This window comes from Phyllobates terribilis, unplaced genomic scaffold, assembly GCF_046119375.1.
Source record: "Phyllobates terribilis strain yellow unplaced genomic scaffold, ASM4611937v1 Scaffold_2__4_contigs__length_985480577, whole genome shotgun sequence".
NCBI classification, from domain to species: Eukaryota; Metazoa; Chordata; class Amphibia; order Anura; family Dendrobatidae; genus Phyllobates; species Phyllobates terribilis.
Genome location: NW_027362762.1, coordinates 672,269,203 through 672,296,013, shown reverse-complemented (window position 1 = coordinate 672,296,013; position 26,811 = coordinate 672,269,203).

The following is a 26,811-nucleotide window of genomic DNA, read 5'->3' as shown; positions in this document are numbered from 1 at the left end:
TTATAAAATCAGAAAGAAAAACCCATACCACGGCAAAGAATGTGGGAGCTGCTTGCAGCAGCACCACCACCACCAAAACCTGCCAGTTAGTCAATAGGCTGTCAGGCTGTTGCTGTATTGGCCTCCATTGCTTTCCGCAAACATATTACTGGGGATGAAGCAAAAGATGTAATGGAAATACAGCATATCTCTCATTTCAATCAGAGCAGCTGTCATTGACAGATGATGAGGAATGCATTGCCTATTGAGACCTTCAAAAAAAGATGCTAAATTCATCTACAGGTAAAACTGTGGCAACAATGATTTCACCCACTTGATATTCATATTGGGAAAAAACACTTGCAAGGACGCAACCTGGGATGGAGGAAGATCAGCAACATGTACTTGTTCATTGCTGCCCGGGGCTGCTGTGATCCCTTAAGGTCAGTGTTACATAAAGCAAATATTATTCTGGCATGAGTGTAATATTCGGGTACACCCCGACTTAGGGTCACTTCTGTGCCCCGGAACATTTTAGAAAAGGGGTTTGACTGGGTGTATGTGCTTTTACCTTTTATAGATATGTCTGCAGACTGCATACATACTGCAGACCACATACAGTCGCATGATAATGTATACTAGGACCCGATGAAGTAGAGATGAATGAGAAAAACAAGAGTACAAAAATATACTTTTCTTTACTAAATGAACTGGTAAAACATATGTACATCCTGTAGTAGGCATGGCACATAAAGAATACATCTTCTGCACAGATCAGAGGTATAAACTTGATGGTTTCATGTGGTGGCACATTTCACATTTTTGGTATGGCTGGTTGCACTGAAAGAACAGGTTACTATGAGGGAGTCCATCCTCCTTTCATGTGAGGGCCGCACAGGTTGAGGTGAGTCAGTATGACCTGTTACAAATATTTACTACAACTCCTTAAGAGATTATGTGTCCCAGTCTGGCCGGTCTTCGCTTTGTCCCTCAGGTCTGGCTGCACTCAAGCTTTCTTATCTAGTATAGATAATAGGACTACTTCTGCCACTTGATGCTTGGTTACTTCAGAACTTGCTTCCCAAATTTAGTCCTCTCTCTTCCAGACACAAAAACTTTAATCAATGCTGGTCTGCAAAATGCTCCTTCTACTTTGAGTACTCTCCAACAACTCCCTAAAAAACAAGAACTGAGGTCCTGTACCCACTTAACTTTTCCCTGCAGGCCACAGGGAAGATGAGACAATATACAACAAAGGTGAATGCATCATATTACTTTAAGGTATTCGGGAGTTGGTGCCAACAAGCTTCTCCACTCCTTTACACTCCCCACTACTTTAACGATTGCCATCCTCGGCAATTCAGGACATCTAAGACCATGAAAGCAGAAATGCAATAAAACACAATATAATGCATTCTTGAACTTGAGACAATCTTGAAATTCCTCTTACTCAGAGTATAACAGCTTTTAGAGCTATTTGGTCCTTCTTGGTAACAGCCTTGGAACAGGAACAAAACGCAATTTTTGTAATCAACAACATTATTTAAGATGCAAACACAAAGTTATACACTGTGTGCAGACTTAGTAGGCAAGTTGTATTTTAGAGAATTATTTTTATTATTGATCAACAACTACAGTGGTGGCCAAAAGTATTGGCACCCCTGCAATTCTGTCAGATAATACTCAGTTTCTTCCTGAAAATGATTGCAATCACAAATTCTTTGGTATTTAATTTGCTTGCAAGGAAAAAACACAAAAGAGAATGAATCAAAAATCAAATCATTGATCATTTCACACAAAACTCCAAAAATGGGCCAGACAAAAGTATTGGCACCCTCAGCCTAATACTTGGTTGCACAACGTTTAGCCAAAATAACTGCGAACAACCGCTTCCGGTAACCATCAATGAGTTTCTTACAATGCTCTGCTGGAATTGTAGACCATTCTTCTTTGGCAAACTGCTCCAGGTCCCTGATATTTGAAGGGTGCCTTCTCCAAACTGCCATTTAGAGATCTCTCCACAGGTGTTCTATGGGATTCAGGTCTCGACTCATTGCTGGCCACCTTAGAAGTCTCCAGTGCTTTCTCTCAAACCATTTTATAGTGCTTTTGGAAGTGTGTTTTGGGTCATTGTCCTGCTGGAAGACCCATGACCTCTGAGGGAGACCCAGCTTTCTCACACTGGGCCCTACATTATGCTGCAAAATTTGTTGGTAGTCTTCAGACTTCATAATGCCATGCACACGGTCAAGCAGTCCAGTGCCAGAGGCAGCAAAGCAACCCCAAAACATCAGGGAACCTCCGCCATGTTTGACTGTAGGGACCGTGTTCTTTTCTTTGAATGCCTCTTTTTTTTTCCTGTACACTCTATGTTGATGCTTTTTCCCCAAAAGCTCTACTTTTGTCTCATCTGACCAGAGAACATTCTTCCAAAACATTTTAGGCTTTCTCAGGTAAGTTTTGGCAAACTCCAGCCTGCCTTTTTTATGTCTCGGGGTAAGAAGTTGGGTCTTCCTGGGTATCCTATCATACAGTCCCTTTTCATTCAGACGCCGACGGATAGTACGGGTTGACACTGTTGTACCCTCGGACTGCAGGGCAGCTTGAACTTGTTTGAATGTTAGTCGAGGTTCTTTATCCACCATCCGCACAATCTTGCGTTGAAATCTCTCGTCAATTTTTCTTTTCCGTCCACATCTAGGGAGGTTAGCCACAGTGCAATGGGCTTTAAACTTCTTGATGACACTGCGCACGGAAGACACAGGAACATTCAGGTCTTTGGAGATGGACTTGTAGCCTTGAGATTGCTCATGCTTCCTCACAATTTGGTTTCTCAAGTCCTCAGACAGTTCTTTGGTCTTCTTTCTTTTCTCCATGCTCAATATGGTACACACAAGGACACAGGACAGAGGTTGAGTCAACTTTAATCCATGTTAACTGGCTGCAAGTGTGATTTAGTTATTGCCAACACCTGTTAGGTGCCACAGGTAAGTTACAGGTGCTGTTAATTACACGAATTAGAGAAGCATCACATGATTTTTCAAACAGTGCCAATACTTTTGTCCACCCCCTTTCTTAGGTTTGGTGTGGAATTATATCCATTTGCCTTTAGGCCAATTGTCTTTGTGTTTTTTCATTGAAGACAAATTAAATGAAGATAATAATACCAAAGAATTTATGATTGCAATCATTTTCAGGAAGAAACTGAGTATTATCTGACAAAATTGCAGGGATGCCAATATTTTTGGCCACCACTGTATGTTCTCAATCAACCGAAAAGACTCATAAATATCCAAGCTTAATATTTTTGAAAGTTGGAGTGGTTTTTTTTAGATTTGGCTATCTTAGGAGGATATCTGTTTGTGCAGGTAACTATTACTGTGCAGAATTATTAGGCAACTTAATAAAAACCAAATATAATCCCATCGCACTTGTTTATTTTCACCAGGTAAACCAATATCAGTGCACAAAATTTAGAAATAAACATTCTGACATGCAAAAGCAAAAACCAAAAAAATTAGTGATCAATATAGCCACCTTTCTTTATGATGACACTCAACAGCCTTCCATCCATAGATTCTGCCAGTCGCTTGATCTGTTTTCGATCAACATTGCGTGCAGCAGTCACCACAGCCTCCCAGACACTGCTCCGAGAGGTGTACTGTTTTCCCTCCCTGTAGATCTCACATTTTATGATGGACCACAGGTTCTCTATGGGGTTTAGATAAGGTGAACAAGGGGGCCATGTTATTATTTTTTCTTCTTTTAGATCTTTACTGGCCAGCCACGCTGTGGAGTAGTATGATGCATGTTATGAAGCATTGTCCTGCATGAAAATCATGTTTTTCTTGAATGATACCGACTTCTTCCTGTACCACTGCTTGGAGAAGTTGTCTTCCAGAAACTGGCAGTAGGTCTGGGAGTTGAGCTTCACTCCATCCTCAACCCGAAAAGGTCCCACAAGTTCATCTTTCATGATACCAGCTGTTAGGCGTCAGTCTGGTGCAGGATTTGAAATGGGTCCAGGACCTTCTGTTGTCCCCCATTTCAGTCCAGCCAGGGCTGATGCTGCTCAGCATCACCATCAGCCTCAACACCTAGCTGGTCCGCGAGCACTGTTTATCTGCCAGGTAGTTGTGCCAACAATGTTAAGCCTGGGTTGCAGAGGTAGACAGGGCTTGAGGAATCTAAGTCCAGGATTTGCCGCACTGAGCATGTCCGTGACCTGGCGGATCATGATTGGTGGGTTGGCACCCACCTGACCCGGTGACCTGGCACCGCCTGATTGGTCCACGGGTAACGTCACCAATGGTGCGTCGGTGGGCAGGGCTTAGTCTTTAAAAGGCCCGCCCACAAACATGGCGATGCGTTCAGATCATTTGAGCATGATGCTGTTGTGTGGACATCCTTGCTCCACGTGTAGTTTCCTCAGGCAGGTCTAGTGAAAGTAGGCAGGTAGCTTTGCCTTGCAGTCTTGGTCTGTCAGTAGGGGTCGCCTTACACCCCGAGCAGCCTGCAGACGTCCTACTCCCTGTAGACACCTGTGGACCACGTGGAGAAATACTCCTCTGTCCGGCAGCACGCCGGCAGAAGGCACGTACCCGTCGGTGTGAGTCACACACGCATCTTAGCGCCAACTCCTACTGCGTAGCGCCTGTATCGCAGACAGGGCTACTGCTTTTCCCTCGGTCGTACGTCTCCCTGCGGTTCTTGGAGATTGTGTGAACTGCTGTAACCCACTCCGTGTGCTTTAACACGGAGTGGTTTATCAGTTAAGTAGGTGCTTTCTCGGACGCTCTTCTCCCGTGCAGTTAACGGAGATAGAGCGTACCGCTATACCCATTCCTGTGTGCAGAAACACGGAAGGGTTTAATATTTAAGTTTGTCGCTTTCCTTTCAATCCGGAAAGTGTTCGGCAGCAGTTCACCAGGCTGCATTGCGGACCCCGGGGTCGGTTGCGTTCCATTAAATTAAAGTTGTTTGCAACCGCCCTCCTAACACCAGCCCATACCAGTACCCCACCTCCACCTTGCTGTCGTCTGAGTCGGAGTGGAACTCTCTGCCCTTTACTGATCCAGCCTCTAGCCCATCCATCTGGCCCATCAAGAGTCACGCTCATTTTATCAGTCCATAAAACCTTTGAAAAATCAGTCTTAAGATATTTCTTGACCCATTCTTGACATTTTATCTTATGTTTCCTTTTCAAAGGTGGTTGTTTTTCAGCCTTCCTTACCTTGACCATGTCCCTGAGTATCGCACACCTTGTGCTTTTTGATACTCCAGTAACGTTGCAGCTCTGAAATATGGCAAAACTGGTGGAGAATGGCATCTTGGCAGCTTCACGCTTAATTTTCCTCAATTCATGGACAGTTATTTTGCACCTTTTTTGGCCAACACGCTTCTTGCGACCCTGTTGGCTATTTGCCATGAAACGCTTGATTGTTCGGTGATCACGCTTCAAAAGTTTGGAAATTTCAAGACTGCTGCATCCCTCTGCAAGACATCTCACAATTTTGGACTTTTCAGAGCCCGTCAAATCTCTCTTCTGAGCCATTTTGCCAAAGGAAAGGAAGTTGCCTAATAATTAAGCACACGTTATATAGGTTGTTGATGTCATTAGTCAACACCCCTCCTCATTACAGAGATGCACATCACCAGATTTACTTAATTGGTAGTTAGCTCTCAAGCCTATGCAGCTTGGAGTAGGACATCATGTATTAAACGTATCAAAGTGATCAAAATACTCATTTACCTAATAATTCTGCACTTGGTGTAGATCGGCTCCGTCTATAGCTGAGGATGTAGGACCCTCCAGCTGCATAAGTGCCTTTACCCCAGCAGAAAAGGGCACAACGGGTTCAACAAAAATAAAAAAAAGTTCAGCTAATCCAGTCATAGAGTAGGTAAGGCCAATCTTCAGCCTTTTTGGAGGGTATGGATGGGAACAGTCCCTAAAAACAACAAAAACTCAAATAGCCTTAAACTTTTCAGCTTTTTGGACCTGGCGGGTTCAATCCCAGGCACCAGTGGAGAGGATCTGGGGAACTAGCCAAGCAACTGTGTGAAAATGGCATACTCAGCAGATCTCCATACCCATGTTTTCTTTTTTGCCTTTTTGCCTCCTTCAAACTTATTCCCGAATGAGCCCTTTGAGAAACATACTCTAAATTTTGGTTGGATTACTCACTGTCACCAGGATTCCGCTTGCTGACATTATGGGAGCTTCTGTTTTTTGTGGCACTGGAGAGACGGCGCTGTTCAAAGATTGTGGACAAACCCAGAAGGTGTCCCAGATATGATGAAGGCAAGGGCCCATAATAACACCCTTGTGTATGGTACAAACCAGTCTCCACTTGAGGTGTTTGCTTATGCGTTCCTTGCTCTCAATCCTTCCAATCTGCTGTAATCGTCAGGCGAGACATGGCCACCAGCCTCTGGGACTATTCATCTTCAGGAATTCTATGATTTCCCCTGTTCACAAGTTGTAAAGATGAATGGGCAGGTAACTCAGCTTGACAGACCGGTGGTTCATGTATACTTGATGAAACCAAAACCTTTAATCTTGTTAAACAACAATACTTGTCATTGGTTCATTTCAGGGACAATGCTGGCCCCTTGCAGCCATCCATCCAGGTCTTGGCAAATTCTTCTGTTAACTTTTTATTTTCGAACACCTCAGCTACCCAGTCGACTGTAGTGTTTCTGAGTGCCATTTTTCCGTATTTAGCAAACTTCTTCTTAATCTTCCAGGTAGCAGACTTCTCTGATCTCTCACATGCTTCATGCCAGGCTGAGACTACTGGTTCCTTCACAATTTCCGGGAACTGACACCCTGCCGTTGTTGTCTTCTTTCTCCATAATGGGGTGTGATCTGTCTCCAAGCTCTGCTGAATCTCTCTGTTTTTCTTCTCTGGCTTCATAGTTAAGGCATAATTTCCTGAAGTAGGTATTTCACCGCAGCTGCCTTCTGTTCTTTATATAGCTGTTGAAATAGGACATTCAGTTTTCTGCGGCCTGTTTCTGCAGTGGTTTGTGTGAGTAACTCCTGCGGTCTTTACAGCCAGTTCAACTGGGTGGACATTAGCAACAGATGACATGTCTTTTACCTTACCAAGCCTCTCCATTATGCTTTTGGCATCTGCCTGGGCCTCTGTTATTTTGGCGACAATCGCCTGTTCTGGCTTTATCAGCTCAGGTTCTCAGTGCTTTGAATTTGTCATATAATTCCACAATGTGAGCACACTGTGAACTCATGTAGGAGCTGTTAGAATTGTCTATGGCATACCGTGGAGTAAGGGAATGGAGTGATCTTCCTCACTGCAAGGTATGCTTTGGACACCACTTGGCACAGTGGGAGATTATGCTGTATCCTCCTCATTGCTCCTGTTGTCACCCCAGTCCTGGGTTCTGACATTCTGTTCAGCTGACATTATTCCTCAGACACCCATTTTAAGCTCAAGTAACACTGCTTCTACTGTGACATGTCGCAGGGGAATGGTGCCGGTTAATTCATCACAGCATTTTCTCTGCTTTGGCTTTTCCCATCCAGAGGCTGTACTTCTGACTTGTCAGGACCTCTTCTAAAACACCTTTTTCAGATGCGCACCTCCCACAGCGGGCCTGCTAAACTTCGTAGGTCACATCCTTCTTTGTGAACCACCGGTGGATGGTGGGTGGATTTTTCTTTCTGTACTGTGACACCAATCACCAAACAGACACACATCTCAGGCATCATCTTTGATGCGCCGCAGGTTACATCTTCAGTTTTCAGGATTAAATCCTCATCCTGCCGACTGTGCCAAATGTAATGCTCAGAGACACCCCAACTGAGGGTCACTTCCATGCCAAGGAACATTATAGAAAAGGGGTTTGGCTGGCTGGATGTGTACAGTGGGTACGGAAAGTATTCAGACCCCTTTGAATTTTTCACTTTGTTTCATTGCAGCCATTTGGTAAGTTCTAAAAAGTTCTTTTTTTTGTCATTATAGTACACTCTGCACCCCATCTTGACTGAAAAAAAAACAGAAATGTAGAAATTTTTCCAAATTTATTAAAAAAGAAAAACTGAAATATCACATAGTCATAAGTATAAAGACTCTTTGCTCAGACACTCAGACATATTTAAGTCACATGCTGTTCATTTTCTTGTGATCCTCTTTGAGATGGTTCTACTCCTTCATTGGAGTCCAGCTGTGTTTAATTAAACTGATAGGACTTGATTTGGAAAGGCACACACCTGTCTATATAAGACCTTACAGTACACAGTGCATGTCAGACCAAATGAGAATCATGAGCTCAAAGGAACTGCCCAAGGAGCTCAGAGACAGAATTGTGGCAAAGCACAGATCTGGCCAAGGTTATTAAAGAATTTCTGCATTACTCAAGGTTCCTAAGAGCACAGTGGCCTCCATAATCCTTAAATGGAAGAAGTTTGGACCACCAGAAGTCTTCCTAGACCAGGACGTCCAGCCAAAATGAGCAATCGTGGGAGAAGAGCCTTGGCGAGAAAGGTAAAGAAGAATCCCAAGATCACTGTGGCTGAGCTCCAGAGATGCAGTAGGGAGATAGGAGAAAGTTCCACAAAGTCAACTATCACTGCAGCCCTCCACCAGTAGGGCCTTTATGGCAGAGTGTACCGAAGGAAGCCTCTCCTCAATGCAAGATATATGAAAACCCGCATAGAGTTAGCTCAAAAACACATGAAGGACTCCCAGACTATGAGAAATAAGACTCTCTGGTCTGATGAGACGAAGATAGAACTTTTTGGTGATAATTCTAAGCTGTATGTGTGGAGAAAACAACGCACTGCTCATCACCTGCCAATACAATTCCAACAGTGAAACATTGCGGTGGCAGCGTAATGCTATGGGGGTGTTTTTCAGCTGCAGGGACAGGATGACTGGTTGCAATTGAAGGAAAAATGAATGCGGCAAAGTACAGAGATATCCTGGATGAAAAGCTCTTCCAGAGTGTTCTGGACCTCAGACTTGGCAAAAAGTTCACATTCCAACAAGACAATAACCCTAAGCACACAGCTAAAATAACAAAGGACAGGCTTCAGAACAACTCTGTGACCTTTCTTGACTAGCCCAGCCAGAGCCCTGACCTAAACTCAGTTGAGCATCTCTGGAGATACTTGAAAATGGCTGTCCACCAACGTTCACCATCCAACCCGACGGAACTGGAGAGGATCTGCAAGGAAGAATGGCAGAGGATCCCCAAATCCAGGTGTGAAAAATTTGTGACATCATTCCCAAGAAGTCTGGGAAGGCTGTACTAGCTCAAAAGGGTGCTTCTACTCAATACTAAGCAAAGGGTCTGAATACTTATGACCATGTGATATTTCAGTTTTTCGTTTTTAATAAATTTGAAAAAAATTCTATATTTCTGTTTTTATTCAGTCAAGATGGGGTGCAGAGTGTAGTTTAATGAGAAAAAAAATGAACTTTTTAGAATTTACCAAATGTCTGCAATGAAACAAAGAGTGAAAAATTTAAAGGGGTCTGAATACTTTCCGTAACCACTGTATGTTGTTACCTCTTGTACATATGACTGCAGACCGCATACTGCCACTTGATGAGCAAACCAGAACCCGATGAAGTAGTGATGTATGAGAGAGACAAAAGTGTGAAAATAAACCTTTGTCTCCTTAATTAACTAGCAAAACATACGTATGTTCAGTATTAGGCATGGCATTTAAAGAATACATCTTCTGCACTGATCAGAGCTATAAGCTTGACAAGTTACCTTGTTTTACTGAAAGAGCAGGTTACTATGAGGGCATCCATTTTCCCTTCTTATGAGGACCGCACGGGTCGAAGTGGATTGATGCAACCCCTCACAACTATTTATTATATAACTCCTTATGAAATTACGTGTCCCAAACTGGATAGTCTGTGCTTTGAACCTAAGGTCCAGCTACACTCGAGCTTTCTTATCTAGTATAGATAATGATTGCTATAGGTGCCCCACTTGCCTTCTATGAAGGACTACTTCTGCCACTTGATGCTTGCTTATGTCTGAATTGTGACCCAAAGTTAGTCCTCTCTCTTCTCCACACACAATTCCCTTAATCAATACTAGTCTGGAAAATGCTCCTTCTCCTTTCAGTGCTCTCCAGTAGTGATGAGCGAGTGTATTCGTTACTATTCGCAATTCACACGGATAGTACGGTATTCGGGTTACTCGCTATATTGCGAGTATTTGAGTACTCGCCTCACTGTATTCGGATGTCCTGCCCTGCAGTTTGGCACCTCATTTGCAGCCACTAAACATGCTGTGCTTCTTAACCAATCACAGTAATGCCGCAGACTTCTTGGTTGTGGCATTATTGTGATTGGCTGGCCGCGCATCGTCATAGGGTCTATTTAAGCCCTGCCACAGCCATTTTGTGTACATTGCGTCTGGAGCCTGCATTCTATAAGCATAGGGAGAGATCGCTGAGCTGCTAGGGAGAGTGTTTAGGCCTCTTGATAAAACAAAAGCCCTTTTAAGGGTTACCTGCAGTGTATACTAGTTCAGTGTTTAAAGGAGCCGCTCACTAGTTCCATAATACCACCAAAAAATAGCTCTTTTCAGAGCTGAAGACACACAACAAAGTCAGAGCACAGGGAGGGAGAGATTGTGTATTAGGTAGGGAGAGGTTAAAGTGTTCTTCCAGTGTCCATCTTAAAACAGCTCTTGTCAGAGGCAAAGCCATATTTTTCCAGCACACTGAGTTTTATTTTAAAGCACCGGTATATTTTCCCCGCTGTTTTAGGGGTCAGAGCCTGGCTTCTGCTGTCCACATTAGTCCACATAAAAAAGTGGTTAGTGCCCAACGCAAATCAGTAGTCCAAACATTTTACCCGCTGTTTTTGGGGTGTTAGGCTGACTTCTGTCCACATTAGTCCACTTAAAAAAGTGTTTAGTGCGCTACACAAAGCAGCAGTCCAAACATTTCCTACTACTTGCTACCAAGCACGCACCAGGCCATTTACCCACTATTTTGGGTGTGACAGCTAGCTTGGTTTGTGCCATCAACATCTGAAAATCTGTCAACAAAATCCAAAATGCCAAAAAAGTCTGATGTTAAGGGACGTGGACGTGGTGTTGTCAGTGGTGCGAGAGAAGGCCCTCAGTCTGTGTCAGGTCAGAAGAAGTTTGATGCATCCACTATGTTCCTGGAAAAATGTCCCTGTCTGGAACGTAAACGTGTGTGAAAGCCAGTAGAGCGAGAGCAGATTCCATCTTGGATAGCAGACAAGGCCTCTACGCCAAGCAGCAACAAATCTTCCAAGACCACACAGTCTACAGTCGATACACAAAAGGCTGACCCATCCAATCTTGAAGCTGGTTCTCCTTCCTCCCGCCATTATCAGTCACAGGAGACATATGACCCCATGCTTCGTCACTCTGAGGATCTGTTTGGTATGTATCCTTTGGTTGGCTCTGGCCTATCACCGTGCAGCATTGAAGAGGGACAAGAGGAGGTGGTGAGGGTTGATGCTCAAGTTTTTGAAGACCTGCGGCCAGAAGAAAGTCACTTAGAGGAACGTCATTTACTGTCTCCAGAGGTGGGGGCTGATGATGTTGAGACACAGTTGCCATCAGGTCAGCCTACAATGTTAAGTGGGAATGAGGATGAGACGGAAGATGAGGTGGTCAATGATAAGTCCACTGATCTGACCTGGACTGTTGGCATGCATAGCCATGAAAGCAACACAGAGGAAGATGGATATGTAGCACCAACACAGGCACCAAGGGGTCGTGGTTTGCCCAGAGTGAGAATTGGGTCAACCAAGAGGGCCCCCACTGTGTGCCATGTCAGGGCGTTCAGCTGCTGTGTGGAATTTTTTTTCAGAAAGTCCTTCAGAGAAAAACATTGTAGTCTGCAGCATCTTCCATACCAAGTTGAGCAGAGGACAGGGCAAATTCAACCTGAGCACCACTAATATGAGATACCACATGGCAGCCCCACACTTCAGTAGGTGGGGGAGCACCAGGGTACCAAATCTGCGTCTGCGGGTCAAACCAATGCCATGTCGCCTGAGCTATGTCCTTCAGAATCTGCTGTTCAGGAAGCAGGCGCTCATACCTCCTGCCCACAAGCTGCGGCTGCTCACACACAACAAACATCAACCACATCCACTTCCTTGTCTCAGCGAAGCATCCAATTGTCAGTGCCTGAGAGTTTGGAAAGAAATGTAAATACCCAACCACGCACCCACAGGCGCAAATACTAAACTCACACATTGACAAATTGCTAGCTGTGGAGATGTTGCCATTTAGGCTTGTGAGAACACAGTCTTTCTGTGATCTCTTGGCTGTGGCTGCCCCACGATCCAGTGCTCCCAACTGCCACTATTTTGCCTGGTGTGCCGTCCTTGCATTACACAAGCACGTGTTAAGCAATCTGAACCGTGCTCTCACCAACGCCGTAACTGGGAAGATCCACCTAACAACAGACACCTGGTCAAGTTGTTGTGGACAGGGATAATACATTTCTGTCACTGCACAGTGGGTGAACCTGGAGGAGGGTGGGACAAAGGCGCAAACTGGAACATCACACATCCTACCCTCACCAAGAATAGCGGGCTCAACTTCTGTCAGGGTTTCCGCCTCTTCATATTTTCTTCCTCTCTCCCCTCCTCCTGCTCCTCATCGTCAGCGCATCGGCAAAGCAACAACATGCTGTGCTGAAGCTGATCTGTTTACGTCAGAAATCACACATTGCAGTAGAGCTGTAGCAAGTTTTAAAACAACAGACTAATCAGTTGCTCTCCCGGCGGCACCTCCAATCCGGTCTGGTCGTCTGCGATAATGGGCATAACCTGGTGGCTGCTTTAAAGGTCGGCAAACTGGTACACGTGCCATGCATGGTTCACGTGCTGAAACTCGTTGTTCAGAAATTTCTGTAAACTTACCGTGACTTGCCGTACCTACTTGAGAAGGTGCGCCGTATTAGCGTCCATTTCCTTCATTCCTCTACCGCTTTTTCTGCTCTTACAGCACCGCAAAAGTGCTTAAATTTGCCAAGTCACTGACTCATTTGCGACCTGCCTACGCAGTGGAACTCAACATATCATATGTTGGCGAGGATTAGTGAACAGCAGAGGGCAGTAGCTGAATACCAGCTTCAACATGCCCGTCAGACTGAGAGTCAGCCATCACACATAACAAATGTCGTGTGAGTGTGGAGGTTCTTGAGAACTTTGAGTACTCCACCAACCACGTGAGCGGTGATCAGGATATTATCAGGGTAACCTTCCCGCTGCTGTGTCTCTTGAAACAATCACTGCATAATCTCAAAGAGGAAGATTTGAGTGCCCAGCATGTTGATATGGAGCCAGATTTCCCAATGGGTGATACTACCCAGCCCAGCCAATATTCTGAGGCAACATTTGGTGATGAGGAGGAAGATGAAGAGGATGAGGAGGGAGAGGACTTGTTTTTCTGTGCTACTGTGGGGACTCGTAATGCTACAGAGGGGACACTCAATTCAAGCTTCATGTATGTCCAGAGAGGAGGAGGTGGAGGAAGAGGAGGAGGCGAGGCAGCAAGAGGAGAGGATTACAGTGAATGGCTGGCCGCTCAACATCATCAGGTGTATAAAAGACCGGGCGCCGCCATGCTTGTCACAGTCTACCACGGAATCAGGCAGAGTAGTGTGAGGTGCTGCTGAGTCAGGTAGAGATTTGCTTGTTTAGAGTTAGTATAGGTATTCCACAACATATATATATATATATAACATTCATCTGAACTAACGGTCCTTCTGAGGACTAATCCAGCTGCATTTAATCAGTGGTGATAACAGGAATTAGGCGGGCAGGCAGTGTATGTGGCTTACTGCAGTGCATATATCAGAGCTTGGCAGGCAGTGTATGTGGCAGACTGCAGTGTACAATACAGCATAAGAAGAAAAGAAAAATAGTATCCTACAGGCCAGAAATTTAAAACTATGGTTTTCCGTCACATGTATCACATATAAGTTCGCTCCAAATTCAGCCATTTCTGGCTTCCATTTAAATGTTCTTGCAGTGTGTTAGTGAAGTTATTGACACCAGGTCACTGTGAAAAATAGTAACCTACAGGCCAGCTATTAAAAACTGTGGTTTTCTGTCAAACGTATCACATATAAGTTCGCTCCAAATTCAGCCATTTCTGGCTTCCATTTAAATGTTCTTGCAGTGTGTTAGTGAAGTTATTGACACCAGGTCGCTCTGAAAAATAGTATTCTACAGGCCAGCTATTTAAAACTGTGGTTTTCCATCACACGTATCACATATCACTGCGGTTCAAATCCAGGCATTTGTAGTGAATGTGGAAAATATTGTCCTTCATTTAAAATGGCCATATGTATTCAATGAAACAGACCTTTATTGGAACAAGTAGGGTATATAGTGACAAAGAAAAAAGAGCATACACATAATACAATTTTATATATCGCATTAAAAATAGCTAATAATATGCACGCAGGAAATCAAAGTAATACTGCCACTGCCCTTAAATATAACCAACACTGCTACATCTGACCTGCTGCAATAGCAGTATGTCAGTATCAATGGCAATGTAGCATGTACTACATTAGAGCACCATCCAAAGTGTATAATCAGCGGTATATGGACTTAATTGTTTAACATGTTTCCATGTCCACTAATTTTTGCTGTATTGTAATACATATTCAGCAATATACCCATGTATAAACATTATATGTCCTCATACCTGCTGGTTATCGTGTCCAAATATAGCGGTGGCTATTCCTGCTGCATGTGTAATGCACTGCACCTAGTGAAGTAAAATCTTTTGGGCATAGCATCATTCTATTAGTCCATCTATACTGACCTCCATCAGGTTGCAAATTGAATATAATTTTTTTCTGCATCTAGCTCTGAAAAAATATTTGGCCTTCTAGCAGTGTGTGGGAATTTCTCTATTAGTCCATCTATACTGACCTCCATCAGGTTGCAAATTAAAAATAATTTTTTGTCTGCATCTAGCTCTGAAAAAATATTTGGCCTTCTAGCAGTGTGTGGGACTTTCTCTATTAGTCCATCTATACTGACCTCCATCAGGTTGCAAATTCAAAATAATTTTTTGTCTGCATCTAGCTCTGAAAAAATATTTGGCCTTCTAGCAGTGTGTGGGACTTTCTCTATTAGTCCATCTATACTGACCTCCATCAGGTTGCAAATTAAAAATAATTTTTATCTGCATCTGCCTCTGAAAAAATATTTGGCCTTCTAGCTGTGTGTGAGACTTGTTCTATTAGTCCATCTATACTGACCTCCATCAGGTTGCAAATTCAAAATAATTTTTTGTCTGCATCTAGCTCTGAAAAAATATTTGGCCTTCTAGCAGTGTGTGGGACTTTCTCTATTAGTCCATCTATACTGACCTCCATCAGGCTGCAAATTAAAAATAATTTTTATCCGCATCTACCTCTGAAAAAATATTTGGCCTTCTAGCTGTGTGTGGGACTTGTTCTATTAGTCCATCTATACTGACCTCCATCAGGTTGCAAACTGAATATAATTTTTTTCTGCATCTAGCTCTGAAAAAATATTTGGCCTTCTAGCAGTGTGTGGAACTTTCTCTATTAGTCCATCTATACTGACCTCCATCAGGTTGCAAATTAAAAATAATTTATATCTGCATCTAGCTCTGAAAAAATATTTGGCCTTCTAGCAGTGTGTGGGACTTTCTCTATTAGTCCATCTATACTGACCTCCATCAGGTTGCAAACTGAATATATTTTTTTTCTGCATCTACCTCTGAAAAAATATTTGGGCTTCTAGCTGTGTGTAGGACTTGTTCTATTAGTCCATCTATACTGACCTCCATCAGGTTGCAAACTGAATACAATTTTTTTTTGCATCTACCTCTGAAAAAATATTTGGACTTCTAGCTGTGTGTGGGACTTGTTCTATTAGTCCATCTATACTGACCTCCATCAGGTTGCAAATTGAATATAATTTTTTTCTGCATCTAACCCAGCCAATAGTTTTGGCCTAATACCACAGTTTGGCCACTCAGCTCTGCTCGGTTCCCATCCATTGTTTTTTTGTGCAAACTCCAGAGTTGTGAATTAGTTAACCACCAAAATGAGTGGAAAAAGGCCTGCTGCTGGTGGAAAGGGGAATAGGCGTGTTGGGAAGGGGAAAAAAGGTTGTGTCCGTGGGGTAGGAGTTAAAGCAACAGTAACATCTGCAGAAGAAAGACCATCTTCCAGCCAAACTAAAATGTCTACTTCTTTTAGCGGACAATGTGATAAGATCCCTTTCTTACGGCCACTCCAATCGCTACAAATTCCAGATGAGGCACAAAAACAGCAGGTGCTTCAACGGATATCAAGTGCTCCTTTAAGTGGGCTCTCCTCCACATCAACTTCAACATCACAAATACTCCAGTCCTCAAAGGTGTCACCCCAATCGCACTTGCTTCCTCACAGCTCCCAAATCTCCAGCTGACCATCTGAGTATGAGGTAGAACAGATGGTTGAGTCTTCAGAGCTGTTTATTCATACTATAGCCTGGGAATCAGAGGTCGACTCCAGCGCTTCTGTGAATCCAGACGAGGAAATGATCTGCACTGATGCCCAGAATCTTTATGAGTCGGATCCAGGACCAGACGCAGAAGGTTCTGACCATAATGTAGACCCTCATTCCCAAACTGTAACTCCTGTTGGTGGAGACAATGAGGAAGACGATGATGAGACTCAAATACCTGAATGGAGCGACAACTTTAGTTTTTTGTCAGGGCAGGAACAGGTTGGCTCTGAGGACGACGGGTGTGATAACGCACAGGGTGATGATGACGAGGTTGGAGATCCCACTTACTGTCAACCCACAGTCAGCCAAGAGATGAGGTCAGCAGAGGAGGTGGAGGAAGATGCTAGTGACGACGAGGTCAGGTTGCGCCTTCCTGGACAGAGACGTAGTACTGGAAGCACGTCAACAACTGCATCCTCAAACACAACTCTGCCTCTCACCACAAGTCGTGGTGGCTCTTCAGGTCGCATGGGTGCTAAGCCTTGCATAGCCTGGGCATTTTTTCAGATCGATAAAGATGACCCAACTCGTGTTATCTGTAACATTTGTCAGCAAAAGCTAAGTAGAGGCCAAAAAATACATAGTTTGAGTACTTCATGCATGAACCGGCACATGGACATGAAGCATAAGTTGCAGTGGGAAGCTCAGTGTGCTACAATGCGGCCTAGCCAGCCGGGCCAACCACCGTCTGCCATATCTTGTGCATCCGCGGCCTCTTCATCCTCTGTGACTGGGGGGACAGCAGTCACACCTGTTTTGGGGCGCAGACCTGCCACCTCTTTACCCGCAACAGCCAGCGTGATTGGCAGGTCATCATTTTCTTTGGAGGTGGTAACACCAGCTGGTGTTGAGCGCTGTCCGACATCGATAGCACCACCTTTGGATCAAGGCAACCTAACATGTCCGCCTGCATCTTCCTCACAGACCGGCAGTTTGCCGGGGACACCCTTATCAACCCCGTCTAAGCCCAATAGCCAGCCCTCGGTCCCTCAGATGTGGACAAGTAAAAGACCATTTCCTCCTAGCCATGAGAAAGCTAAGAGGTTGAATTTCACCATCTGCAAGCTCTTGGCTACAGAAATGCTGCCTTTCCGCCTGGTGGACACAGAGGATTTTCGAGACCTTATGTCCGTCACAGTGCCTCAGTACCAGATGCCCAGTCGGCACTACTTCTCAAAGAAAGGTGTGCCTGCGCTCCACCAGCATGTCGCACACAACATCACCGCTTCTTTGAGAAACTCTGTGTGTGACAGGGTGCATTTCACCACAGACACTTGGACGAGTAGGCATGGACAGGGGCGTTACATGTCGCTGACTGGGCACTGGGTAACTATGGTGACAGCAGGACAAGGGGCTGCTGTCCAAGTCTTGCCGTCCCCACGAGTTGTGCGTCAATCCTCTTTATGTCAAAGTTCCTCCACTGCTTCTGCCTCCTCAACCTCCTCTCGGTCTTCCACCTGCACCCAAAGCCTGTCTGGTCATGCCACAAGCTTTCTAACTGCGCAGAAGGGATCCTGCACACCTCCTTATTATGCTGGCAGTAGGGCTCAACGTCGTCAGGCGGTTTTTACTTTGAAATGTCTGGGAAATGTGAGTCACACAGCTGAGGAGTTGTGGTCAGCTCTGGAGAACCAATTTCATGAATGGTTGTCTCCACTGGTCCTGAAACCAGGGAAGGCCGTGTGCGACAATGCTGCAAACCTGGGTGCGGCCCTTCGCCGGGGCAATGTCACACATGTGCCTTGTATGGCTCACGTGTTGAACCTGGTTGTCCAGCAATTTTTAGCCCACTATCCCAGACTAGATGGCCTTCTGCAGAGGGCACGGTCGCTGTGTGCTCACTTCCGCCGTTCGCATCCCGCAGCTCAGCGACTTACATCTCTACAGAAGTCGTTGGGCCTGCCACTTCACCGGCTAAAATGCGATGTGCCTACCCGGTGGAATTCAACTCTGCACATGTTGCAGCGACTGTGGCAGCACCGACAAGCCCTGGTGCAATACGTTCTGATGTATAGCCTGGGCCAACGAGATCCAGAGGTGGGGTAAATCACGCTGGAGGAGTGGTCTCAGATCAGGGACCTATGCACCCTTCTGCACAGTTTTGAAATGGCGACGAAGATGTTTAGTGCTGACGATGCCATTATCAGCATGACTATTCCGGTGATTTACATGCTGGAGCACATGTTAAACAGAATTCGGAGTCAGGTGGTGGCACAAGAGGAGGTGGAGGAAGTAGAGGAGGAGGAGTTGTATGCGGAAGGGCTAACATCTGCAAGGTCCCGACGGTCGGCAGCACCAAGGTGGCAGGCATGTGAGGGTGGGGGAGATGGTTTTACCAGGGCGCATGGTAGCAGCCAAACTAGTGAGGAAGGTGCAGGAGCCCAGGAAGAAGTGGAGGACGAACTGATGGAAGACTCATCAGATGAGGGAGACCTTGATCACATTTCTGTTGTGCGAGGTTGGGGGGAGAGGACAGAGGAAGGAAGCATGATTGTTACCTCGCCACCAACACAACAGGGACTTGGTGCTCCTGGATGCGCAACACACATGAGTGCCTTCTTGCTGCACTACCTGCAACATGACCCTCGAATTGTGAGAATTAGAAATAATCCTGACTACTGGGTTGCCACACTGTTAGATCCCCGGTACAAAAGTAAATTTGCAGAAATTATTCCTGCCATAGAAAGGGATGCACGCATGCAGGAGTATCAGCAGAGACTGTTGCACAATCTTACATGTGCTTTTCCACAAAACACCAGTGGTGCACGTAGTGAATCTCACAGTTCCAACTTGCCAACCGTGGGACCGTCAAGTGTTCAGCACTCAAACCGTAACAGAACCACAGTATCTGCTGGTAACATCAATTTTGCGGAATCATTTCACCACTTTTTTAGCCCATCCTTTGCAAGGCCACAGGAGACAAGAAGTCTGACACATAGTCAACGCCTAGAGACGATGGTACAGGAGTATCTCCAAGTAAACATTGAAGCCATGACTGTGTCACTGGACCCTTGCTCTTTTTGGGCTTCCAATCTGGATAAATGGCCGGGGCTAGCCACTTACGCCTTGGAGATCTTGTCATGCCCCGCAGCCAGCGTTCTGTCTGAACGCGTGTTCAGCGCTGCTGGTGGTGTGCTGACAGATAAGCGCACGCGGCTCTCCACTGATAATGTAGACAGACTCACGTTCATAAAGATGAACAAATCATGGATCCGAAACGACTTTTCTACCCCTGTGTCATCCTGGGGAGAGAAAAAGCTTGATGATTGGTTAAAATCACCCTACCAACCGTTTTAAGCTTTCAAATTACTAATCATGTTTATCTGTATCTTGGCTGGAAAATAATTTGGGCTTTGTAGCAGTGTGCAGCACTGATCCTATTAGGCCATCTATACTAAGCTCCGCCAGATTTAAAATTAATAATAATTTTTAGCTGCATCTAGCCCGGAAAATAATTTTGGGGCTCCGAGATGCGCAAGACACACAAGTGCCTTCTTGCTGCACTACCTGCAACATGACCCTCATATTGTCAGAATAAAAAGTAATCATGACTACTGGGTTGCCACACTCTTAGATCCCCCAAACTTTTCGATCAACCTTTTCATTTTAATAAAGACCAAAAAAATGGTCATTTTTGAAATTATAAGCATTAGCAGGTTATTAGAAACTGAAATCAAACAGTTTTCAACTCAAAACTTTATTCTAGGTGATGTTACATTTTCACATAGGACCCCTTGTTCGAAAGGAGCTTCTGAACTCTCTCGTCCATTGAATTTGTCAGGTTTTGGATGGTTTCTGCTTCAATTGTTTTGCATGAGGACAGAATACCCTCCCAGAGCTGTTGCTTAGATGTGAACTGCCTCCCGCCATCATAGACACTCCTTTTGATGATGCTCCAGAGGTTCTGAATGGGGTAAAGGTCAGGGGAGCATGTGGGTCACACCATAAGTTTGTCCCCTTTTATGCCCATATCAGCCAGAGATGCAGATGTTTTTTGTGCAGCATGAGATGGTGCATTATCATGCAAAAAATGATCTTGCTGTGAAATACACGGTTCTTCTTCTTGAACCATGGCATGAAGTGCTGTTTGAGAAAATCCACATACATTATGGAGTTCATCTTTAGATCCTTCAGGGATCCTAAAGGGGCCGACAATCTCTCTCCCCATGATTCCAGCCCAAAACATTACTCCACCTCCTCCTTGTTGGCACTGTAGCCATGTTTGCGTGGGGTGTCCATCAACCAGCCATCCTCCACTCCATCCATCTGGACCATCGAGCGCTGCACGGCACTCATCCGTGAACAAAACAGTTTTGAAATCAGTCTTCATGTAATGTTTGGACCACTGAAGCCGTTTCTGCTTGTGTGAAGTGGATAGAGGAGGTCGACAGGATGGCGTATGCACAGCTGCAAACCTCTGAAGGACCCTGCATCTTGTTGTTCGGGGGACGTTGGAGGCACCAGCAGCTTCAAAAACTTGTTTGCTGCTATGACAAGGCTTTTTTGCCGCTGCTCTTTTAACCTGATGTAATTGCCTGTAGGAAAGAGTCCTCAATTTGCCCTTATCAGCACGTACACGTGTGTATTGTGATTCAGCTACATACTTCTTGATTGCCAAGACACTTCATCCTGATCATCGCACAATGTTGATTGTAGTCATGCCTTGACCTAAACACTCCACAATTTGTTGCTTCTCAGCAGCCGACACATCCTTTTTCTTTCCCATTTTGGCAGAAAATGTAGGCTGCTTAATAATGTGAGACAGCCTTCTTAAGTAGTCTTGCCTTTCATTGGACACACCTGCCAAACTAATTAGCACAGGTGTCTGCAATTGCTTACAGTGATATAAAGAGCCCTGACACACATCACCATCAATGAGTTTAACTGACAAACAAACAAATTCTTCCCTTATCACTCCTAAACACTTTTTGCATAATAATTTGGAGCACAGTGTACATGTGCTTTTCCACAAAACACCAGTGGTTCACGTAGTGAATCTTACAGTTCTAACTTGCCAACCATGGTCTGTATGGAGTTGTTCAATAAAGGGCACAAAATTAAGATAACATAGATGGGAGAGGTCTCTATGAATAGGAATTCCTAAGTATTTGATACCCTGTGAGGGCCAGGCAAAGGGAAAGTTGGACTGGATGGAATCCTATATGGATTTGGGGAGGGAGACATCGAGGGCCTCAGACTTCGCTGCATTGATTTTAAAATTTGACCATGTAACAAAGTGATCTATTTCAGCCATAACAGCATGGATGGATATATGTGATTGAGTGATATATACTAGGACATCATCAGCAAATAGAGAGCACTTGCACTCGGTGCCTCCCACCTCAATCCACCTAATATTGGGGTTATGGCGAATTGATGAGAGCAGGTGCTCCGTCACTAGGATGTATAAGAGAGGGGACAGAGGACATCCCTGCCTTGTCCCATTGGTGATTGTGAAAGGTGATGAAAATGTTCAGACGCACCCCCTGGGCCTTGGGACACCCGGAGCCGGACCCTTTTTGGTGGATGCTGGTGGTTGTAGTCTTCGTGGCGGCGACCCGGTTCCGTGGCTCAGGGTGGTCAAACCAGTGGCGGAACTATTTATGTGGTTTTGATGTTTAAATGTCCGACTACGCCACCCGTGGATTGCGGTCAGAGTGAACCGCCGCTGCAGGGCAGACCGCTGAGGCTGGTGTTTTGGGTGCAACAGAGCGTAGCATAACTCCCCACGGGAGGAGTATAGCCTCAGGGCAGTGTATGCGGAGGATGGGGGTGATGGTGAAGGGCAGCAGCAGTAACGACACGGACACGGAGTCAGTGATGCAGTCCAGGGCCTTTACTCACAGTTCTTATTATCCAGACCACGTCTGCAGGTAACGGCTGCCCATGTCGTACTGTGCTCACCAGGTGAGGGGCTCAGACAACTCCCAGATAACTTTGGAGTGCTTCACAGGACCCCATTTGTTTGTCCTTTGTCTGGCCTTTCTTACCAACACTTCTGTCGGGCTGCCTCGGGCCTCCTCTTGGTAAACTTGGCACCAGTTTCCCTGACCCTATGTGGTGCCTTCCTAGCGGGTGTAGCGAGGGGCTGCGCCACATAAAATGTCACAGCCTCCGGTTTCTAGCTGAGGGTCGTTTCCCGCCTCCACTAGTTTCAGGGACTGGTCTCCCCCTTTGGCCTGACCCCTCTACGCAGGTGGATTCGGGCGTGCGGTGGCGACTCGCCCGTCCGCAACCCTGGGATCCCTTCGTTCCTCGTTCCTGGAGCCTTCTCCGCTCCTCTTCCTTCCTTCTCCCTCTTCCAGGCCTGGGCCTGTGTTACTAGGCCCGCCTCCGGAGCAGAGCTCATGCAGAGCACCTGCTCCCTGTCACTTCTGCTCAGACTTCTCTGCACTGAACTAATATGGTGCCCACCTTTTATACTCCCTTATCAATGCACCCAGGAACTGCTTCCTCCCTGCTCCTGCACTACAGGGTTCGCCTTCCTCAGTGTTCCCTCCCCCCACTCCAGCCAGGGTCAGTGACTGTCGTGCCCATCTCAGGGGCATATTGGTCGCCCTGCCCCACGGCAATGTGGTGTAATGCATGCAGGTGTCGGGGTCCTGATCCACACTCCATCCTTACCTGAGAGTGAGATATCACACCTCTGGGTGATGTGCAATACCTCTGTAGCAACCGAGCCCTCAGGGTGCTACAGTTCCATTTATCTTCAGCCTAGGTGACGTATTGTGATACAGGGCCGTGATTTTGGCTATAAAAGGGTCCCCTAGACCCCTACCCCAAGCTTTTTAAGAGAATCATATATGGCGTGCCAGGAGACTCTATGGAATGCTTTCTCAGCATCCAACGAGAGTATCTAATTACAAATTTTTAACTGCATCTAGCCCAGGAAATACTTTGTGCCTAGTAGCAGTGTCTGCTAGTCAGCGGATTATCCCGGCTGTTAAGCAAGCTACACCACCTGTAGTTTGGACACTTAATTTTTTCAAAGGAAATGCTTCGGGACCACGGGATACTCAGTGAAGGGCATCAGGAGGCACCCCAAGGCATAGGGGCTGGGACTGGCAGTAGGATGCCTTGCGGTGGACAGCCGAGCTCGATCCTTATAAAAGCTTTTTAACTGCAGCAGCTTTAGTGGATGCTACTGGAGCTGGAATTACGCGGCTGCTGGCATGAGACTTGCCCTCCAATAGCTCCCTGTAAATGGTTTTAAAGTGTATTCATTCAAATTAGAGAGACAATTTAAATTAAAAAGCTTAGAGCTGCCTCCACCACAGGGGGGCTCGCTCGACCCACCAGCGGACAGGCACCAGTATTGGGAGAGGGGGGCTGGCCGTCAGGGTTCACCGCGGCTCTGGCACAAACCCGGCGACACGGAGGTGGCACGGGCAGGAGCGGACTGAACGTGTCGGCTTCTCACTTTTTGGATTTTAGAAGGGCATGACATGCCTATATCTGTGTCTCCCCCTCCTTTTACTCCTCCACCTCTTTTCTTTTCGCATGACTATATGTACTTGTCACTTTTCCATGTGTTAGTTGTGTCTTCTGAGCAGTTTGTCAGCTTTTGGACACCTTTGAAGGTGTTTTCTATGTGTTTCTATGTGTTTTTGTTTGCCTGCCATTGGTTTTAACGGTGTTCGAAGGTGTTCGACGAACAGTTCGACGAACAGTTCGGCGAACACACGGGTGTTCGACGAACCGAACCGAACTCGAACACTACGGGGGTGGCTCAACACTACTTCTAAGGTGGCCAGCAATGAGTCCAGTCCTGAATCCCATAGAACACCTGTGGAGAGATCTCTAAATGGCAGTTTGGAGAAGGCACCATTCAAATATCAGGGACCTGGAGCAGTTTGCCAAAGAAGAATGGTCTACAATTCCAGCAGAGCATTGTAAGAAACTCATTGATGGTTACCGGAAGCGGTTTTTCGCAGTTATTTTGGCTAAAGGTTGTGCAACCAAGTGTTAGGCTGAGGGTTTCAATACTTTTGTCCGGCCCTTTTTTTGAGTTTTGTGTGAAATGATCAATGATTTGATTTTTGCTTCATTCTCTTTTGTGTTTTTTCCTTGCAAGCAAATTAAATGAAGAGAATAATACCAAAGAATTTGTGATTGCAATAATTTTCAGGAAGAAACTGAGTATTATCTGACAGAATTGCAGGGGTGCCAATACTTTTGGCCAGCACTGTTTGGAGCTACCTGAATTGTAACAGCAGTTATGTAGTGTATGTAATAAAATGTACTATCTGCAATTTATTGTATGTTGGATGTACCATAAGAAAAATGAAACAACGGGTGGCAGAACATCTAAGTGATATTTACAATGTCACTAATCATAACATCTCTTGTTCTTCCAGACACTTTATTGAACGGCACAATAGAGAAACATCTTCATTTCAGGTTTTTGGAATTGAGAAACTTACCTCTAATCCACGGGGTGGAGACAACAGGAGACGCTTACTTGACCGAGACGCATTTTGGATATACCATCTGAACACCTGCTATCCAAAAGGTTTAAATTTACGGCGAGAACTATTATTTCATTATAGCGAGTTATTCATTTAAATATGAGCAATTTCTTTTGTCATGTGATTCTTTTTTATGTAAGGTTATGTGTATGTCTTGTTAATTATAATTAATTTTAAACATATGTATGTGAACCGAATTATCATGGGACATTCGTCCCATATGCTGATTGGTAAACAATTGTATATATACCATGTGCACATCATTTGTAAGCCAGTCTTGACAAAGAATGCAAATCCCGCGTTCGAAACGCGTTAACCTGGCTATACAATATGACTGTGGAATCTGATTTTAAGAAATTTATTCTACAATAAAAGAATTTTGGACTATTCATGAAGCTAGAATTCTAACTTCTTGCATGCAGATGATGAGGCTGAGGCTGTGGGCAAGCTGAAATTGTGCCACAACAAACACCCACATCTTCTCGCTCGACCTTCCTGTCCCAATTACCAGGGGACCGCACAACACCACAATTGAACACAGGGCAATGTGAAAAGGTTATTGGTTGGATAGCAGATAATGCTTCCACTCACTTAGCCACCACCAACACCAGCCTGTCTTCCACATGGTCAAGTCTCAGTAGCCATGAGTCTGCATATCACCCTGATCCTCCTTCCTCCCACTATACCGAGTGCCCGGAGACAACTGATCCCACACTTGGACACTCCGAAGAGCTGTTCACTTTTCCATTCATAGATTTTGGCCTTGTTGTTTTTTAAAAACTCTGTAGATAACCCGAAAAAGGCCATTCGCACCTCCTGCCAGGCCAGCATCAGCAGGGGTAGCAAAACGACCAGCCTGACCACCACCAAAACACCCGACTAAGTGGGCCAAACCCCAGGGTCCAGCAACAGTGTCTGTGGATGACACCACTGCTTCTTCCACTGTTGTGTGTGCATGCCAATCCCCTGTCCATGGCGCATGCCAAGATGCCTCCCGCTCTGCACCTGTCGTTGAATACTCTCAACTAGCACCATCAGCAAGCTCATCCACGTCCTTGTCCCAGTGCAGCGTTCAGTTGTCCCTACCCAGTCCTTGGAAAGCAAGCGCAAATATGCAGCGAATGCCTCACAGGCCACACTACTAAATTCACACATTTCGCGAATGCTTGCGCTCGAAATGTTGCCCTTTAGGCTCATGGAGATGGAAGCTTTCTGCAACCTGATGGCGGCGGCCATCCCTCGGTAATCGGTCTCCAACTGCCCCTATTTCTCCCAGTTTGACGTCCCAGCATTTCACAAGCACGAGTCACACAACATTAGATGTGCCCTCAACAACTCAGTTGCTGGGAAAGTCCGCCTAACCACGGACACGTGGACAAGTGCTTGTGGGCAGGGACGGTACATCTCGCTGATGGCACACTGGGTTAATATAGTGGAAGCCGAGACACAGTTGGACCTTGGGATGGAATACGTCCTCCCGACGCCAAGGATTGCTGGCCCTGAGTCAATCAGAGTTGCCCCCAGATTCTACAGCTCATGCACCTCCTCCTCCTCTTCAGCATCCATCTCCAAAATGACCACATCAGTCGCAAGCTTTATGCACTGCAGTACTGCCTCGGCCAAATGGTAACAGGCTGTGCTGAAGCTAATATGTTTAGGTGACAAACCACACAAAGCTGAAGAGTTGTGGACAGCTCTGAAAGAGCAGGCAGATCTGTGGCTGACACCGCTGAACCTACAGCCAGGCATGGTCATGTGTGACAATGGCCAGAACCTGGTGGCGGCTCTGAGGCGAGGCGAGCTCACACACGTACCATGCCTGGCCCATGTGCTTA